Here is a 17060-nt window from a genome sequence, read left to right as displayed (position 1 = left end):
AGAACAACTTCAGGATAGTGATTCCCTCTAGGACAGCAGAGATCGAATACAGTGGTCATGACATTGAACTTCACATGGGGATGCATGGTGGCAGAAGCTTTCACTGTGTCTGTAAGACTTTCTTGCTTGCTTTGAGTCTTTCTTTCTCTTTTGGTATATAGAAATAATTTTATTTCATATTGTGGCAGAGTAGACATACAAGCAATATTATTTCCTAGAGTGTGCAATGTATAAATTATTCACATTAAAAAAAACAAAACAAAAAATTAAGAACAAGAAACCTTGTACACAGGAGATGTTTAAAAATGTGTACTGAATTTTCAATCTGTTTTTGACAGTTTACACGACTAGCTTTATAAAACTGAATGAATATGAAATGATACACATTTGAACAAAGTCCACATATGGGTCCACACCAGATGCTTAATTCACTACATGGATAACTGGCTCTTCACTTTGGTCATTGGGATTCCAGGTGCTGAAGCATACTTCTAGAAGTACATCTATTTGTTACACTGGCATTTTAAAGATTTCTGTTTCTTCTGTTCTCCTTTATAGTGAGGAGACCTTTTCTTCCTAAAAGCAAGAAGACCTTCAAGCCTATTTTTTGTTGAAATAGTCTGAGCATAACAAGCTAATCCTGTTACTAAATCAACCTTCATCCCTTGATTAATTGCTAATTTTGCCACTCTCACCGCAACAAGTCCCTGAGGTCAAAACTCTTGTGCCAGGTCCAAAGCCTTGCAGTGGGCAGTGTCCCCCTCCTGGTTCTGTTCTAGAACATGGCTGATCAAGCCCACTGCTTTGGCTTCTTGGCCATCAAGCACCCATGCAGAGAAGATGAGCTGTTTGGCCAGGGACATCCCGATAGCCCACTATGGTCACTGGGCGCCCACCGATTTCATTAAACACTGCTCTTATTTTGGAGACAAAGGACCAACTTCACTGAGATTCATTTTGATGCTCTCACTCTCCATAAGGTCCACACCAGCACAGAATATCTCTGGGACTTTTCTCCTGACTATTATGGTCCACATTTTCTCTCTTTCTCCCTTCCTTCCTCTCTTTTTTCTCTTTCTTTCTTTCTTTCTTTCTTTCTTTCTTTCTTTCTTTCTTTCTTTCTTTCTTTATTTATTTCTTTCTTTCTTCTTTCTTTATTTCTTTTTTTTCTTTCTTTCTTTCTTTCTTTCTTTCTTTCTTTCTTCTTTCTTTCTTTCTTTCTTTCTTTCTTTCTTTCTTTCTTTCTTTCTTCTCTTTCTTTCTCTTTTTTTCACTCTTAGAGAGGGAGACAGGCGGGGGGCAGAGGGAGAGAGATAATTTTAAGCAGGATCCACATTCAGCATCCCAAGTGGGGCTGGGTCTCATAACCCTGAGATCATGACCTGAGCGGAAATCAAGAGTCAGATGCTTACCCAACTGAGCCACCCAGACGCCGCACTGTCCTCACTTTCTTATCAGATTTTAAAGCATCTATAGCTTTTGAGAGCGTTTTTATCAGATTTTTACTGAACGAATTTTTGCCATAAGCTCTATTTATTCCAAGCACCACAATTCCTTGGTTCTCCTCCTCCAGGTACCCTACCTGCAGCCCGTCCTTATCTCAGAGCTGTAGCCCCTCATTTGGGCAACCTTCTGGTGGCTGGCGCCCAGCCCAGGGGCCCAGATCGCAGGGCAGCCTCCACCCGGGGCCAAGCCATGCACGGCAAGCAGCCACTGAGCCACCCAGTGCGACCTGCCTGCAAGGTGCCCAAGGCCCCAGGCGCCACCACCACCACCACCGTCTTGTCTGCTTAAGACTTTCTTTACACAAAGATGTGAAACAAATACGACAAACCAATGAACAGTCTAATTTTTGTTGTGGGCATTGGGTGTCTCTTATCCTCTTCTCTGAACTTTACTATGCATTGAAATCTTTAATATTTAAACATAAAAAATGAAAATAATGAAAGGAAAATTTGAGGACAGAGGTTGAAGGATCTACAATATCATGCCTAGTTCTGAAGTTTATTCTGTAGGTATGAAGAGTGTTTGCACAAACCTAATTTGAAAAAACAAAAAAGAGTGAGCAGAGGGCAGACTCTGGTCAGCTGTGCTCCAGAAAGATTATGCTACCAGACACATAAAACTTTATTCTCTTGCTCTTTCTATGATACCTACTTAATTCCATCCAAAAACTCTGATGTATTCCCTGTCTATTCTCAAAGTTGTCCCACAGGGATTACTGGGGAACCCTCACTCCCATTTCACCACCAAGCTAGATGCTTCTTGACTCAACTATAGATCTGTGGTAGAGAAGATTTTGGTTATTGTAAGGAGTGAATGAGAAAAATAGAGACTGAGGGTGGGGATAAGTTCAGGAATTAAGAAACATTGCTGCTATTAAGAATACCCTAAAGGGAGCAACTTCAAATTAACACTCAAAGCAGAGTTTGTGTGAATGGCATGCCAATTCCCTGGTGGCCCAGCTATTTTAAGTACCTGCTTAGCTGCATGTGATTAAAAGGAACACATCAAATCCAAAAACGCACACATGTCACAATCCCTCACTTGTTCCTCTCTGTTTGGGGAATCATTCCAAAGCATGTCATTACATTTTTCCCAGGAGTAAATTTGCCTGCACAAGAAGCTGTGGGCCACGTCTGCTCCTCTTCTCCCGTCTGCGTGTGTCCCAAACGAGCGCCTTCAAGGCTAAGCCAGGAATTTCCCATGAATCACGCACTGTCGCTGAGGCAGAGCACTCAGCAACCTGGCTGCTCTGTCTGCAGTGGATGTATGTCTATTAACATTTCTGCTTCCTCCCCTTATACTGTGGGGCTGGCTACCAAGTGCTTCTTGAAAGAAAGAAAGAAGGAAGGAAGGAAGGAAGGAAGGAAGGAAGGAAGGAAAGAAAGGAGAAGAAGAAAGAAAGAAAGAAAGAAGAAAGAAGAAAGAAAGAAAAGAAAGAAGAAAGAAAGAAAAAGAAAAGAAAGAAAGAAAGAAGAAGGAAGGAAGGAAGGAAGGAAGGAAGGAAGGAAGGAAGGAAGGAAGGAAGGAAAAAAGAAAGAAAGAAAGAAAAAGAAAGAAAGAAGAAAGAAAGAGAAAGAAAAGAAGGAGGAAAAAAGAAAGAAAGAAAGGAAAGAAAAGAAGGAAGGAAAGAAAAAGAAGAAAGAAAGAAGAAAGAAAAGGAAAAGAAAGAAAGAAGAAGAAAGGAAGAAAAAGAAAGAAAGAAAGAAAGAAAGAAAAGAAGAAAGAGAAGAAAAAAGAAAGAAAGAAAGAAAGAAGAAAGAAAGAAAAAAAGAAAGAAAGAAAATAAGAAAAGAGAAATAAAGAAAAAGAAGAAGGAAAGAAAAGAGAAAGGAAAAAATGTCTCGTAAGGGTGCTGACTCAACAAGTCTGTCTGTCTATTTTGCTAATCTCGGGGCCCTCCTCACAACCCTTTTATTCATATTTCACTGTCTCCTCTTCTGGGTCCCCGCGGGGCTGTTTCAGACTGTCAGTCATCCTAAGTACCTCCCTGGCATTTGAGCCCTCCTTGTCCTAAACCAATGCCTGTAGTTTGCGCTAACGGTCCTTGTCTCCCCTACAGTGATTTTCCCACCTTCCTCTTCGCCCTTCAGGGAAATTTGGTTTGCATGTGGTTCCTGCACAGTCTTTAGGGCTGGCTCTTCAGTCCCGCCGAAATGCATTTGCTGCAATGATTGGACCAGAGGAGGTCACATGTCATGGGGCTAGCCAATTAGAGTAATTCAAATCCCGGGCCACCGTGATTGGGTCAAGGATGCGCTTAAGACCCAGATTAGTCTAGTCCAGGCCCATGCCAGGATTCAGGCATCCCCAATCCAGGAAGAAACCTCTCCTTTTTTGCTGTACTCGATCCCAAGAGGAGTCCATTGTCAGGGACTGGGCAGTGGCATCTGAGGATCGGAGCCAACATTCACAGAGAGTGGGAAAGAAACCAAGTTCTGATGACATTGTTTGAACTCCTAGATGCAGCCCTGTCCTTGGACTTTTCAGTGCATGAATCTGGTGTTTCTTTTTTGTTCCAGTCAGTTGGAGCGAGGTTTTCTGTCACCTGCTGTTGGCCAAGTCCGACACATCCAGTGTCTTCCCCACGCCCCAAAGCAGCCTCCGCAGTTCATCACACAGACCCTGTCGCCACCCTTCAGCGGGTGGCCTGCCTCCTACTCCGTCGAGAGAGAGAAGCCAGCCTGTACAGAGTCCACAACTTCTCTCGGACTTCTCAGCTATCTCCACCTCCATCCCTGTTGGCCTATCCTCCAAGCAGTGCTTCCTCCTGTCGGGAGTGAGCTGGGCCCCCTGTGCTCAGGATCCAGTCCCCCTGCCCTCCTCTGGGATTTAGCTTTATCAATTACTCCCTCTTCCTTTTATCTCCAATCTCTCTGCTCCAGTGGCTCTTTATCTTCAGTGTATGAACTAAAAAGGGAAGAAAAGAAGGAAAGAAAAACAACTCTCCTTCTTCCTGAGAATCAATTTGTCATCCCCGTTCTTCACTTCACAACGTGTTTGCTTCCAAAAATATTCTATACTCCCTGTACTTTCTTATCATTCATTCACTTCTCAGTTCACTCTGGCAATTAGAATTCTGCCCCTCTACTCTCCTGAAACTGCCAAGTGCAGTGGCCTAATTTCAGCATTTCACTCCTCTGCAACAGTTGATTCTGCTGATTTATCCTCTTCTAAATGGCCTGCTGAACACTTCCCTCATAGATCTTCCTGTTCCTTTTCAGTGGTCCCTCCTCCATTTTCCATCCCTCAAGCCAACAAATGTGTTGCCTTTTCTGGATTACAAAACCTGTTGAAAAATGGACAAAGCCTATGGTTTGTTTCCCTAGAAACATGTATTTTGCATGGTATTGATCAAGGTTGTTTGTAACAAACTGGAGAATACGCTCCAGCTAGGGGAGTCAAAAAGGGGCTTTTCCTGAGAGCACAGACAGTTCATGTAAAGGTTGGGAGTGCGAAACTTCCAGGAACCCTAAACACACAATAGAACTGCTCTGCCTCTGCCTGCTGAGAGAGCCCCCAGAGAAAAGCCCCCACCGAGATGCTGGCCCCAAAACTGTAGCAGCTCTAGCAGGGACCGTGCCAGCAAAGTGGCGCCCTGCAGCCCAAGCTTCTCTCCCCATGTAACTCCAACCGGATCAAGTCCCTCACGAGGTCCACTGTCTTCGGGTGACCCAATTTCCAATCAGGGTCTCTCCCAAGCTCGTCTTCCTGGCAGAGCCTAGGTCTTCATGCAGAATCCTGGCTTCAAAGGGAGTGGGACCTGTGGTTTCCACCTTTCCAGCTCTGCACTGGAGAAAGGGGGCTAAGCAGGATAATGTCAGGCTAATCAATCTACTGTATCACTGTGGGTGTGTAAATGCAAAATTCAGAGACCGAAGCTTAAGAAACATATTTTAAATGTTAAGCTTAAGTGCTTTAGTCATGATTTTTTGTTTTTTTTTGTTTTGTTTTTGGTCACAGTTGAAATGGCCTTTAATAGGAGAAAGAATGTATTGGCTCAGACAGAAAGTTCAAACACAGAGCTAGCTTTGTCACAATGTGTCCATGATTTTGGGCGCCAGGGTTTGCTCACTCAGGAGCTCTCTCATTCTCATAGCTCTGTTCCCACTGCTTCTCTCTCAGGCAAGATCTCCCTGCGGTGATTAGTTGGCCAAGAGCAATTTCCTGTTCATATTCCCACCAGTACAGCAATTCCAGCAGACAAAGAGCCCTTTTTCCCAAATGGTTTTAGCAGAAGATCTAGAGTGATGTCTCCCTGGACCAGTGAGTCAGGCACTCCTCCTTGAATCCACAACTGTGACTGGGGGGTGCAGGGCTCTGAGTGGTGTGCCCAATCCTGGGTCCAGAATGTGGGGCCATTTCTACATGAACAAGTTGAAGTGAGGGATATTGGGATGGAGGTGCTCCCCAGAGGACATAGTATGTTGTTAGCCAAAGAAGGGAGAATGGATGCTGGAAAGACAAATTCAAGAGCTGTCTCTTACACCAGAATTCTACTTCTTGTCTTCTGTTCCAGATTCCCTTTGGATAATCTCAGCTACTTCTGTGGCTTCAGCTGCTGCCTTGGCTTAGGACCCTTGGGTCTGGAATAAACCTTACTTTGATTATTTTCATCCAGTGGAATAGAAAGCTCAAGTCAACAAAAGATATAGTCCATTTGAAAGGAATTTTTTAAAAGGGATTTTTTTAGAAGGAGGAAGGACCTGTCATTTTCTTTCCTATCTAAAAACATGTTAAACAACATTCTGAAATGACCCTCGTTGCTTCTGGTCTTCTACTAAAAATGGAATTGTTCACTGTCAGATAATCCAGCTCATTTTGTCAAAATGGAGGACACGGGTATTTTTGTCCACAAAGGGAATGTTTTTAAAAATAAATATATTATTCCTCTTTTGGAACAGAACTCTTGATCTTTGGGATCTTCAATTGAGATCTTCAATTATTCATTGATCTCATCTAAGGAAGTTTCAATGGTCATATCTAACCTCAATTGTCTTAATTCCCAGCAAGCATGATTTTGAGCAATTCTCTCAGGGTTGTATTTTCTCTTCCCTTTAGTGTAGTTTATCTTCTGGGAAAGAGGCACACAGATTTGAGTAGGTGACTACCTTAAAACCAGTTTCTTAAGACGTGTCCAGGGATAGAGGAACAAATGAATTATGACCTAGTGTTACCTGCTGGTATCCAAAAATATTCCCAAGCACTAATCCCACCCAGACCCAGTTTCCTATCTTTAAAAGACATTTTCATCTCAAGGTCCTGAAAACATAACAACTCAGTATATCTCAAATGAACTCATCTTTAATATTTGCTTTTTGTTCAATATTCCTTATTACAATGAGTTACTATCTATCTTTTAAAAAATCAGAAATTTCTGAGTTGTCTGTCATCTCTCTCTTTCTCTCCTTTCTTATCCAGTTGGTCATCAAATATTGCTACTACCTCCTGAATCTCTCTCGAACCTGTATCTTTCCGTCTTCCCCTGCACCTCCTTAATGAAGAAGACCCTTTCCAGGAATTGTGGGCAACTAACTTGGACTCATAACAAAAGCCTGAAATGCTCTTCTCCATTCCATCCTTCACTGGAAAGGAGAACCAGACAAGCATCCGACTTCAGCTCTGGCTTTAAACCTGTCCCCTCCCTCACCACAGAACCTCACTCACCGGGAGGAGATCATTTTTCCCTCTTTGGACTTCAGTTTCCTCATTGTAAAATGAAGGGATTAGACTATAATCTCCAAGTCCCTTCCAGTTCAAAAGTTCTGGAGTTCTAGTTCCAACCACTCTGTCCCCACCCCATTTATCTCATGGGGTTAGTGTGGACATTAAAACGATTGTACTTTCAGTGCCATTTGGAGGTGACACTGATGAATTCATGGTAATGAGTCCCATGCCTAGAGATTTAAAAACTCATAAGTCAGACGTTTCAAGCACAGTCACATATATTCAGTCCAGGGAGCAGAGCTACTGGAACCCTCTCTAGTCACCGGGGTGGCCTGGGGGACAGCTTTCCAGGCAGGCCTGGAGAGTTAGCTCCAATCCGGCAGGCAGAAGTTCAGAGAAGGCTGTGGGTCTGAGTCATTACTAGTCTCAGCCCCAGAGCAACAGACTCCCAGCGGACGTGGGCAGGGCTCTCCTAAGCACCTGCCACAGCCTCCCTCTCTTCGCTCCTTTATTGTTTTCTCTTCTTTCATTTCTTAGATAGCGGGTGGCGGGGGGATTGTTTTAGTAGCTGGTACCAGATTTCTATCAGGGAGGCACCTGTTTAGGAAACCCCCTGAGCCAGCCTGTCCGGGGATGGTGGGAGAGTGTGCTCATTTAGTAGGTGGGGAAACGAAGGGGAAAACGGGAACAGGCAGTACATAGAAAAAGAAGCCCGAATGGCCAATGAATATAGAAAAATCTGCTTGGTCCCCCAGCTAATGGCTGACTGGTGAAGAGTACAGAAACCCCGCTGGTCTCAAGGTGGATGGGCTTCACAGTGAAATACATTCTCCTGAGTTCCCTGTGGGATCAGGCTGAGGGAACTTTCAGGAAACCACCTCCTTGCTTAACTGGATTTCTTACCATTGGAAGGATGGCATTTAAACTCGGAGGACCAGGTGACCCCAGCTGTCATTTACATTATGTTAGTAACGTAACACAACTGTGTTGCTTTCTGACTTTTTAAAATTAAAAATGTATTAAGCCTGGGGCGCCTGGGTGGCTCAGTTGGTTAAGTGACTGCCTTCGGCTCAGGTCATGATCCTGGAGTCCCTGGATCGAGTCCCACATCAGGCTCCCTGCTCGGCAGGGAGTCTGCTTCTCCCTCTGACCCTCCCCCCCCCAAGTGCTCTCTCTTTCTCATTCTCTCTCTCTCTCATAAATAAATAAAATCTTTTAAAAAAATGTATTAAGCCTGTATATTGACCTGTGTTCGCTACTCTATATCACACCAGAATCCACTGAGATTTTTTATGTGCTATTGCTCTGATTACCTAGCGGCTCCTGGGGGGAGGAAACATACACAGATTTTTCCCAATGTAAAGCAGGGAGGACAACTGAACTCACTGGTCACAGTCTTGAGTTTCCCTAAAATACCAGTGAATCTCGTGTGAGTAGGGGGCGTTCATGACGGTGTGAAGAGCTGGGGCCCCCAGGCGCTTCCTCTCACAGTCCCATGGAGAATGATATTAATGCAGCATGTGGAGCTAAGCAGAGGGGAGCCAGGGACAATTCTATGGGGCTTGGTAAAAACATGACATTTTCTTCATATTACATCATATAGTTATATCAAGAAAAATAAGATAGGAAGTAACAGACAAAGTATTTAATAGTGACTTTCCATAAAACCCTTCAATAAAACCTTTCCAAGAACTTTATTGAGAAACTGGAGCTGGCTCTCCCTGTGTATGGCATGCCTCTAAGGGTTTAAGCCTTAGTGGTCCCACCTTCCTTTTCTACCGCTTGATAGTCACCATGGAGGAGGAACCGTGTTCACCCAAATGGGTGATAAAAAATTGAACACCATTTTGTAAACCTTTCAAACATTTATAAAAGTTGAAATTAGGTTTAAAGAGTCTAATGGCTCCTTCTCTTTCATGGTGGAAGTTCTTCTGATCAGGGCAAATGGACCTCTGACCCAATTGGACTTTTTGACCCTGATGACTCTATAAATGGAAGTTCTCCCTTGTGTATCTTGCATATGCTAGAGCAGTCACTCAGAGGACAGCAAGAGTCTGCTAAACCAGCCCTTGGCCCAAAGCATGCTAACTGGGAGGACAGAGATGGGGACCCAGCCAAATCCTCCCCTGCCCCACACTGGGCAGCACCTGAGGCTATGGAACCCTGCCCCTTGCCCTTTTCCAAAACAGATTCCATTCCCGTCTCCACCCTTTGTCCATCAGGTGGGCAGCAGTGGGGGAGGTGGATTTCCAGGTGCTGGATCACCTTGCTTGCATTTTCTAGCACTGCAGGGAGTCCCAGGCTTTTTCATCTGTTCCCAGGCCCGTGAATACCATGAGATGATGTTGGGCCCTCTCTCCTCTGCCCAAGCCACTCTCTGGATCCCCAAACCAGGGTATGGCCAACCACTCTGGGCCCTGCAGGAGATCAGCTCCTCCAAGCATACCTCTGAGGAATGTCTAGTTAAAGCCACAGGAGGGAGTGTGAAAGTAACTCTTTAAAGTTTCAGAGAAACAGCCTCATAAAATAACTAAGAAACAAGTGTAGCTGGTAGATCAATGGGGCATGTAAGTTATGAGACTATGGTATCAATTTTTATTTCTTTATTTATAGACACTATAACAAAAATAACCTTTCAAAAGTGTTATTCGGGCTTGATAAAATTAAGCCTCTCCCCCCTCCCCCCGCATCCCTGCAATACTGCAATCCAGTTCTGATGCTAGCCACTCAGAGTCAGCATAGAATGCACGGGTTAAGGGCATGGTCCCCAAGTGTCCTCATTTCAGATGCCTGCCACAGGTTCGGTCACCTGCACTTCCGACTAACTGGCTACCAGTTTGGGGGGATCCCAACACCCCCTAAGGTTTGATAACTCATTAGAATGACTCAGAGAACCCAGGAAGGTGCTATACTTACAATTATAGTTATGAAAAAGAATACAAATCAGGACCAGCCAAGTGAAGAGTCACATAGGGCAAGGTCTGGAGGGTCTTAGACACAGAGCTTCTGTGTCCTGTCTCATGGAATTGGGGTTGTCACCCCTCCCAGAACAATTCACCACCAAGAAGCTACTCTCAGAAGCCTCAGTGTCCAGAAATTTTGTTGGGGTTTCATTACTTAGGCATGGTTGATTAAATCATTGGCTTCAAAGTTGAACTCAATCAATCTCCAGCCCCCTTCCCCTCCCTGGAAGTGGGGAGGTCAGGCTGCTGTCACAAGACTTGGAGCCCTAGGCTTCTAATCACATGGTTGGTCTCTCTGGCATGACCAGTCCCATCCTGAGTCACCTCATTAGCATAAGCTCAGGTGCGGATGAGGGGCTCCCCATGAATAACAAAGACACTCCTGTCACTCAGGAAAGTCCAAAGATTTCCAAGTTAATTTTTCAGGAAGCAAGACCAGACAAACTCTATTATAATCTCTAACAACACTAGTTTATTGATACAAGATTCTCAGGATAATCCTCCCAGAAAAAGTAGGTATTATGTGGATTTTCCACTACAAGAGAACAAATGAACTGTTGGGAAGATAATTCCGGGCTAAATGTCAGTATGAGAGCAGGTTATCTGGAGAATAAAAAACAAAGATAGCAGGAAGAAGGAAAGCTTAAAACCAAAATGCACAGTCATAAAAGAAAGGTTAAAAGATTCAAGTCCCTGGGGTGTGGAAACTATAGACCATCAGAAAGAATAGAGCCAAGTAGGTTTCACCTTTTACGACTATTTAAAGACCTACAAATTGAGAGATATCATTATGGGAAGACCAATATTCTCTTGAACAAAATGTAGGACTTGAACTTGCCAGATGATGGGGCTCTCCACTCAGAAGAACTCTACCTAACACCCACCAGGCAGGCACAAATTGATGGATATGGTCATGCATCAGGCCTGGTGCATATCTGCCAGACTGAGAAAACAAGATGTGACAAGAATCTTCTGAAGTGTAGTCCCATGGGCAAAAGAAAGATTTAGAAGCTTGTTAAAAAACACATTACCATCTGGAAGTAAGTACAAGACATAGATCTATGAGAAATTGGTGTCTTCTGGGAAACACTGAGGTGCTAGCAGAGAAAGATCTTTTTTGATTATCACTGTATTCTTGCTGCCAATTTGGAGGGCCTGGTAAGCAAAGATGTCAGATGTACAGGTCTTCATTTTCTTCAAAGTGGGAAGCTTGAAAACTAACCCTCTATAAATGTGAATTTTTTTCATGTTCATTTCATGAAAAGTGTATAATTCTGTATAAAAAGGAATATACAATTTTCCTAAACATTGAGACCTTGATTGTATCTGTTTGATATATTCTTCACTAAATATTAGTTGCTTCCAAACATACAGACATTTGGTATCTGTAGACCCAACATTTAGATAACTGTCTTTTTTCACATAAACCTTCACTTCCCTGATAAGTGAAGAATATTATTTAAACTTTTAACAAATACACCAATATTACATCCATTCTAAGATGCATATTTTCACAATTTTACATCTCTAAAACTGGGTACATATTTGAATCAATGGTGTCTCACAATTATAATTGCCAGAATTGTTTTTTTCTTTATGACACATAAGAGAATGTGCATCTACAAAACCATAGATTGGATGAAATATGGGCAATTGCTTAAAATAATGTTATTAGACAAAACATTTAAACTTTAAAGAAGCCCATTGTCTTAAATAGCTTGAATGCTTTCAGAACATGACAGGGATTAGGTGTCCAAATTCTAGAATTGTTAAAGAACTTTAAAAAAGTGTCTTCAGGCATGTGAATCTACAGCTTTAAGACATCATTTGCTCTCCTTTAACCTCTTAATGTGATAAGTTATAGTAATAGATTTTTTTTATGTTGAACCATATTTGCATTCCTGGAACAAACCCAACTTGATATGATGGATGTTGGTTTTATAGACTACTAGATTCAATTTTCAAATAGCTTATATGGAAATGTTGAATTCCATAATAGAGTTATGGCTTAATTTTCCTCAGATATATGCAACAAGGAACGGTTCTTCTTTCTCTTAAAGAGATGGTGTTACATTGGAATTACCTGATCATTAGTTGTTTGGTAAAACGTTGGTTCTGCCATCTGGTTTTACCGTCATGTTTGGAGGGGGAGAGAGAGTTTTCACTACCAATGTCACATCTTTGTAATAGTTTTAGGACTTTCTACATTATCTATTTCTTCTCAAGTCAGTTTTGGCAATTTATGTATTTTTGGAATTTGCATATTTTGTCTAAATCTTAAAGTTATTGGCATAGCTTTATAGCATTCTTTATCTTTTTATCTTTGGCACACAGACACAGTGCCCATCTTCCCATTCTGAATCTTATTATTATCTTTTCTTTTTCTTAATGAATGTTATTAGATGTTTTTCAAAAGAATTGATTTTTGTCTTTGTTGATCCACTTTAGAGTATCTTTGTTTCCAGTCTCATTACTTTCTGCTAATTTATATTACTTGTTACTTATACTTTTTATGTGTTTATTCTGTTATTCTTTTTCTAACTTCTTACATTTGATTAAAATGGATTCTTAACTCATTCATTTGTAGCCTTTTATCTTTTCTGTTTTAAGCATTTTAGGCTGTAAAATTCCTTCTAAGTGACCTTTAGCTATATTCCATGTTTTAATATATGTTTTCATAATTACGTACTTCCAATTGTTTCCTAGTATCCATTTTCATTTATTCTTTGATCCATAAGTTATTGAAAGGTGCATTTAAAATTTTTCCAAATGTATGGAGTGGTTTTAGTTATCTTGTTTCTACAAATTTCTAGCATACTTGTAGTAAAAGAACATGTTCTGCATGAAACTGATTTTTTTGAAAAGCTTAAAACTTACTTCATGGCTTAGGATGTAGCCAAGTTTCATAAATGTTTTATTTGTACTTGAAAAGAATGTGGATTCTCTAATTGTTTGATCCAGGATTATATACGTATCTAACTATATAAGTGTTTCTCAAATCTTTATCCTTACTGATTTTGTGCCTGCTTGATCTTTCAATACCGAAAAGGTCTACAAAACAGCTCTTCTGCTCTGATTGTGGATTTAACTGTCTCCTGTTTGGTCCCCAGCCCAATCTTGAACCATGGAACTGGAAGTTCTAGTCCAGGAATCAGTAGTAATATCCAGGGATTTCCGGCCTCCCTTCTGTGATAGCTCAACAATGCATATAAAGAAATGAAAATGAACTTTGTCTGGCATTTTTAATTGTTACGTGCAAGGATTTTTTTAAAACTCTATCTAAACTTCTGTATTGCCAGAAACATGTAGGATCTTTAAACCTCATTTTTTTCATTGGAAAATGGAAATAATAATATCTGAGGTTAAGGGTCCCCAGGAAATGACGCCAGGGCAGAGATCTGTACTCAGGGAATTTGTTGGGAAGTTTAAGTGCCCTTAGCAGAGAGCGTTATATCTCACAAACTCATACCCACCAAGCTGAGCATGAACCTAACACATAAAAGAGTCGATGGTTGTTGAGCTAAGCCAGATGGCATGAATCTATTTTCTGTCATATACAATGGATGTAACCTATCATAAGATGGAAAGCTGCAGCTAGACTGTGACATAAGACATGGGATCACTGGAGCACCTGGCAAGTGTTGTCCCTGAGCTGCCCAAGAGAACCAGAATCCTCTAGAAATTTCCTACATCCCCTGGGCAACAAAGCCAACATGGAGGCACCGAGAACAACTGTCAAGGACTCTCAATTACTTCTAAAAGGCCACTTTTATGCAGGGCCTGGGGAATATAGAAATCTCAGGGGCTGAGAAGGAAATTAAACTCTCAAATTGTAGACCTAGAAGCCAGAAAAGCATAAAATCTTTTTTTTTAAAGATTTTATTTATTTATTTGACAGAGAGAGACACAGCGAGAGAGGGAACACAAGCAGGGGGAGTGGGAGAGGGAGAAGCAGGCTCTCCGCGGAGCAGGGAGCCCGATGTGGGACTCGACCCCAGGACCCTGGGACCATGACCTGAGCCAAAGGCAGATGCTTAATGACTGAGCCACCCAGGTGCCCAAGCATAAAATCTTAAATGATCTTAAATGGGGACCCCCTCCTTGATGGAACACAAGTATATACTTTGCTGCTTCAAAGTATATATGTAGAATAACAAAGACAAAGGGATGTGTCTGTAACCCTTGGTCCTGGTCTTTGCCCAGATTTCTACTTTTTCTTGGGAATATCCCTTTCTTCATCTCATTGCTGGTTCATGAGCACCTGACATATCCTGGAGTGCACAGGAGTCTGTGAGTAAAAGGCATAGGTGGATAGGAAAATTCAAAGGCAGTTTTCCATTGCTTTGTTCTCTTGGTTTAGATTTATGGTATTAACCTCTTCCTTCTGAGACATATGTTTTCACTCCCCTTTCATTCACAATTGCTTCCTTGGGATTCTAAACTTTCAGCCTAAACTTCTCCACACAGTGAAAACAGCATAAAAGGAGAAAATTGTGAATGCCCTTAAAACTCTCCTGTGCAGGCTCACAATGGAGACTGACATATCTCAGTATGTTCAGTGTGGCCAACTACTCCCTCCGTGTCAGAATAGATGGGTTTCTCTGACTGAGTTTGGCTGCTATGAAAATGGTGTTATCATTAAATCCCAGAATCCCACATCCCACTCAGGGTAGGGCGATGCTTACTCTGTGAAAAGCGTTCAGGAACTGAGACTGATTCAGAACATAGGCTTTGCTCATCCGTGACTTGAAATGGTAGAGGCATTGCCTTCTTGCTTAAATTATTTTCTATCTCTCAAACCCATATAGCTACTTCTTTTTTTTTTCAGGTTAAACACATCAATGATCTCTTTCCATTAAGTGGGTGCACTAAACCTCCCAGCTACCTGAGGTACCCAATACCTCAGTTATGGTGGTGCTGTCTCTTACAACCCATTGTCTCATGTCTGGGGGTGTATACTCCTTTCTGATTTCAGTGCCATTGTGTCTGGTCATTGTTGTTTTAGCTGCCAACTTTCTAACCAGCTCAACCAGCTCAGCTACTGTTCTTGACCTCTTCTACAAAAACTAGCTTTTTCCTTCTACTCTCTCCTAATTGCATGTAGGCTCTTCATTTCAGAATTATGTGTCTCAGAATAAGACACTTAAGACCACCTTGACTCCCATTTGTTTCCTTGTTTGTATATAAGCATACTTCACCACTCTACACCTCCACTCCAATCCAAGAGGTTCATATTTATCTCTAGGTACATCAAAACAAGTTCTCTGTTCAAGACTATTTCAACTCCAGCCCTTGAGGTTTTAATTTTTATAAATGCTTTTCTTTTTTTTTTTAAACAAGAGGAACTATATGAACGTATGCAAAAAACATACTATGTCTTAGACACCTTTCTTTCTGAAAGTTAATAATGGTACAAGTACCCTCTAAATTAAATCTTGTTATCCTCATTTTATAGAGTAGGAAATTGTGGCTCACAGAAGTTAAGAAAATTGCCTGGAGAGCGGATAAGTGCCCAAACCAGAATTCAAACCCAGATTCTGTTTGGTTTCCAAACTTGGTCTCTTTTTACCACAACTTCCGGCTTCAAAGACTTTAGGGTGAGTCTCCCAGCCTCTATGAGCTTTAGCCTCCTCATCGCCTTATTAAAGGGAAATTGAGTTCAGTTATTTTGAGGTGCTTCCATGCTAATTCTAGGACAAGAGAAGAAGAGAGGGGCAAGTCAAAGGGGCTGGGAGAAAGGGGGAGAGGCGGCACAAAGGGAGTAGAGGCTTTGTAAGTTTCTATTTCCCTATTTCTGGTTCTATTGTGGTATATTTACTCTGCTTTCTGTAACTAATCAGATCTCCCTTTGGAAGTTTACCCTCATCATGTTCTACGGACAAATATGAATTTTTCTTGTCATTTAAGAGAAATACAAGCAAGTGTAGTGTGAACAAGCCTATTTTAAGGGAGGCATACTTCAAAACAATTTGTGCAGTCATCGATTGTTATTTTTCAAATATAAAAGGGCACAACTTCCTTAGTCTTTACATTGAGTTTCAAACTACTATGAATTTATTTATTTTTTATTTATTTATTTATTTTAAAAAAGATTTTATTTATTTATTTGATAGAGAGAGCACAAGCAGGCAGAGAGGCAGGCAGAGGGAGAGGAAGAAGCAGACTCCATGCTGAGCAGGGAGCCCGACAGTAGGGCCCGATCCCAGGATCGTGGGATCATGACCGGAGCCGAAGGCAGCCGCTTAACCAACTGAGCCACCCAGGTGCCCCTCAAACTACTATGAATGTAAACCATTAGACATTACCAAGTGAAAACATACCCCTGTTGAAATAAAACCACAGTCCAAAATGGCAGCACTCAGGCCAAGTCACCAAACCAGGACTTAGTACCTAACCTGTGCCTCCCCCAGAAATTGTAAGGAATTTTCTGATCAGCATCAGAGGTAATCTGCCACTGGGGCCCTCTCCATCCCCCAAAGGAAGATGAGGTCAGCCAACTAATAAAAGCCACTGCCCTTCCCCTTCAGGGAAGGTGACCTTGCCTGAAATAATCCTTTTTATTTCTTTTACTAATAGCTCTTTGCCCCACCCTCCTTCCTATAAAAACCCTCTATTTTGTACAACTCCTCAGAGCATCTCTCTACTTGCCGGAAGGAATGCTGCCCAATTCATGAATTGTTAACGAAGCCAATTGGATTTTCAAATTTACTTGGTTGAATTTTGCTTTTTAACAACTCCGCCCACCCCCAAACAAAACAATAAAAGCCAGAAAACAACTCTTTAAAAAAAGACGCCAGTTAGCTGCTCCTAATAATCACAGCAGAGTAGCTGGCTTCACGTTCCTGCACTAATGAGGAATGGAGATTTTCTGAGTAAAAGGTTCAGAAATCAGATCCATGTGAAGACAACAAGGCTTTTGAAAGGCAA

The 17060-nt window shown here is 41.8% G+C and overlaps 1 pseudogene; it reads right to left on the bottom strand.

Moving 5' to 3' along the window:
• Positions 1 to 503: 503 nt before the first annotated feature.
• Positions 504 to 15768, bottom strand: LOC113920423 (annotated as a pseudogene).
• Positions 15769 to 17060: the final 1292 nt, after the last annotated feature.

This window comes from Zalophus californianus, chromosome 3 (genome assembly GCF_009762305.2).
Source record: "Zalophus californianus isolate mZalCal1 chromosome 3, mZalCal1.pri.v2, whole genome shotgun sequence".
NCBI lineage: Eukaryota > Metazoa > Chordata > Mammalia > Carnivora > Otariidae > Zalophus > Zalophus californianus.
This window is presented reverse-complemented; position numbering and strand designations above follow the sequence as displayed.